Source organism: Balearica regulorum, chromosome 5 (genome assembly GCF_011004875.1).
Source record: "Balearica regulorum gibbericeps isolate bBalReg1 chromosome 5, bBalReg1.pri, whole genome shotgun sequence".
NCBI classification, from domain to species: Eukaryota; Metazoa; Chordata; class Aves; order Gruiformes; family Gruidae; genus Balearica; species Balearica regulorum.
In genome coordinates this window covers 66,445,672-66,449,073 of record NC_046188.1, presented here as the reverse complement: position 1 = coordinate 66,449,073, position 3,402 = coordinate 66,445,672, and positions in this window count along the sequence as shown.

Here is a 3,402-nt window from a genome sequence, read left to right as displayed (position 1 = left end):
AGCTGGGGCACCTCGAAATTCTGCAACACTTTCGTATCCAGATTTTCTAGCACGCGCGTTTTGTGCACAAGGAAAGAAATTCGTAGAATCTCTGCAGTCCCAACGTTTTTGTTGTTGGGGTTTTTTTCCCCCCCCCTTTTGGTAAAATATGTGACGTTGTCATTTTAGGATTACGCCAGTCAAAGGGATATGAGCAAGCAGCTTGTGAACAGTCCTGAAACCGTTGCTCCTGGAGCCAGTGAAGGTGCGGGAGTCGTAAGAATCAGCCCCGAAAATGAGCCGCAGAATGCCCCATCGCAAGCCCCTGCCGCGATGGCCAGGCTTCCTCGATCGCTCTCCAACGACAACAAAACACTTCTCGCCGAAGAAGCTAAACCAAATGATTTTGAGAGGACCAAAGTCGGGATCTGCAAGCTCAGCAGCACCCCGGTGCAAGCCAACTCCACTCTCCGGAGGGAATCTGTGGAAACCTTTCCGTGCAAGCACGCCCCTGGAGCAGGGGCCGCCGGGCAAGCTGCTATCCCTCACTGCAAAATTCCCGCTTTGCAAAGCACAGACGGGGACGCTAATCTAACCCTTGGTAAGAGCACACTGGAGCGAAACAACGCCAAAGGCGCCTGGGTGACCTTGAGCCAGAGTACCGTGGTACTGGGCACAGATGGCAACACTTCTGTTCTTCCTGGCAGAGTGGAGGGGGTGAGTTGGCTCCTTACAGGGTTTCTTTCCCCCTCCTTCAGCTCGTGGGAATGAGATATCTTTGCCACTCAGCACGGATTTGGGGCTGAAGCCCTAAAATCAGGTTCCAAATCAGTCGGGGATGGGGCTGTGCCGCGGGGAAGAAGGGGAGAGAGGGGGGCTTAGATAAAGTGCTGTACTGTTGGCGAGTGCTAATCACGTAATACCGGTATAAACGACAATCAATGGTTCCCGGCTAATTCCAATGCGTTCACTGAGCCGCGTCTGTCAGTATAACCCCGGTCCCGCCCGCGGTACGCGTGTGCGCACACCGGTTTCGCCTCCCTGCGTGAGGCCAAATCCTGTCCCCAGCCGCAGCCGCGATAAAGGATGCTCTGCTCTTCCCCTCCTCAGGCCCGGCCGGCTGCTCAAGCGCCTGGCGGCTGAATGCCTTGGAGCCTGTAACCAAAACCAAAGTGAAATCAATCAATCAATCAATCAACCAACCCCACAAGGTGTCAAACCCTCCCCAGACCCTGAGCCCCGGGAGAGGTTTGCCGTTGGCGGGGTGCGAGGCCGGGAAGGCGCCGGCCCCCCTCCCCGGCGCTCTCCTTGCCCTCCCGTGTATCTGGGTTTACCCTGAAAGGGGGGGAGGGCGGCGGGTTTATTCAGTAAACCCGGCTTTTCGTTTCGTCTGTGTGTGCCGGGGGAAAAGGCTGGGCCTTTGCTGGGGACCGGCGGGCGGCCCTTACCCGTCCAAGGGCACCGGGGTTCTGCTCAACAGAGAGAGCGATGGGACCTCCCGTGCTGCGGGAATTAGGAGCCAGGCGATACCCCCCCCCCCCGCCCCCCCGAGGCCCTGTGCAGATGCCGGGAGATGCGCATTGCAGTGCCCGGAGCCTGCGGGAAGGGAGCCGTCCGGCCAAGCCCTGCGCATTTCGCCCCCGGAGGAGCCAACTGGGCGGAGGGGCCCGGGCAGCGGGGTCTGACCCCCCCTCAGTGCCCCGGGCAGCAGTAGCCGCCTCCTCTGCCTCGGGAGCAGCCTGAGAGGGCGCCAGGCTTTAAAAGCCCCTCTCCTGCTTCCTCTGACAGAAAAGAGCCCGAGTATCGGCGGGTGGGAGCTGCAGGGAAAGGTCCCCCGTCCCCTCTCCCGTACTCCCCCGTCCCCGCCCCGGTGAACCCGGCAGCCGCAGCACCGCGATGCTTGTTTGCAAAAGTGGCTGTTTTCCGATGTCGTCTTTTTTTTTTTTTTTTTTTTTCTTCTCCCCCCCTCTCGCCTTTTCCTCCCTTTAGGAAGACGATGTAGGGGATGAAAATAAAGCCCGAGGGAACTGGTCTAGCAAGCTGGATTTCATCCTCTCCATGGTGGGTTATGCAGTGGGGCTGGGCAATGTCTGGAGGTTCCCGTACCTGGCCTTTAAGAATGGGGGAGGTATGATGGCTTTTTCCTGTCTCTCTACCTGCAGTACCGTACGTGGCAGAGCCGACCCCTACCTTTTTGGCGGGGGAAAAAAACACGAGGGAATCGGGGGCCGGCGGTGCCGCCTTGCCTGGCAAATCCGGGCAGCAAGCCCCGGGTTGAGCCGAGGTCTGGGGACGCCTCCAGACCATCAGCGACCTAGTGAGAAACCTGGCTGGGCTTTACTGATGGTCAGCTCTGAAAGTGGGAAAGGTCCGACAGAGTTTCGTTAGAAGGTAGCGCTTTCCTTAAACCCCCCTGCAACTGGTGCTGGCCGGAGGAGGAGGAAAGGGAAGAGCCGGGCTGATCACCCCTGGGCACAGAGTGGGGGCTCCGGCCCCCCCTTCGCTTAATTTAAACGCAATCGGGGCTGAATCCGCAAACGGTGGGAGGAGAGGACGATACAAAGGGTTTCCGAGTCGGGAAAGTCACACGAAAGCGTTTGAACTCCAGTCGAGATGTTAGGTTATTGGGTGAAGTTTGGGGAGTTTCTTTTAGATCTCTCAATGACCCGAAAAAGAATCGTTTGAAATAGAGCGAATGCTGCTCAGCAGAATAGACGGGAAGAAAAGTTGGAAGAGAGGTTGTGCCGTTAGTAGTTTACAACGGGAAGAAAAAGTTTATTTGCCGAGGTTCTCCTAACGGAGGCTCTTATTTAAATTGAGAACCGGTGGGTGTTACCGCTCCAACCTACTGCAGCTGTAAGGCTCTTGCAGGACTATCAGCAGGGCATATGGGTGCTGTGAGCGTTGAAAACGGTTGTGTAGAGGCTCTAAGAGCTATTTTATGTGAGAGAACTAACGATTTAAAACTAAAATCAATATTTTTTTAAAAAAAGGTGAGCTTTTTTTTTTTCTTTTTACACGTAAGAATTTTTAAGTGGGAGGTGTTAAAATACTCATTTTAAAATACTGATATTGTCTCGAGCAAATGCTGGAAATGCAGCAAGCTGCTCCTCTTCCCCCGTCCCGGCTGGAGGCACCGGGAAACAGAAAACGTTTCAAATCTGCAAGTCTTGACTAAGTTGTTCCCGGTGTCACGGGCAGCCACGGACCCGTTTCGGCCCGTTCCCGGCCGGTGGCCGCCACGGGGGGTGCTGGGTGGGCGCGCTGCCCCGCGGGGCTCTCCGCACCGGGCCGCGGAGCGGGGCGAGTTCACCCCGCTGCGATGAACGAAGCGGCGCGGACCCTCGGCGGGCAGCCCGCCCGTGCGCCATGATTCAGGTTGTTCTCTCTTTTTCTTCCCCTCCTCCCCCCTAAGGTGCGTTT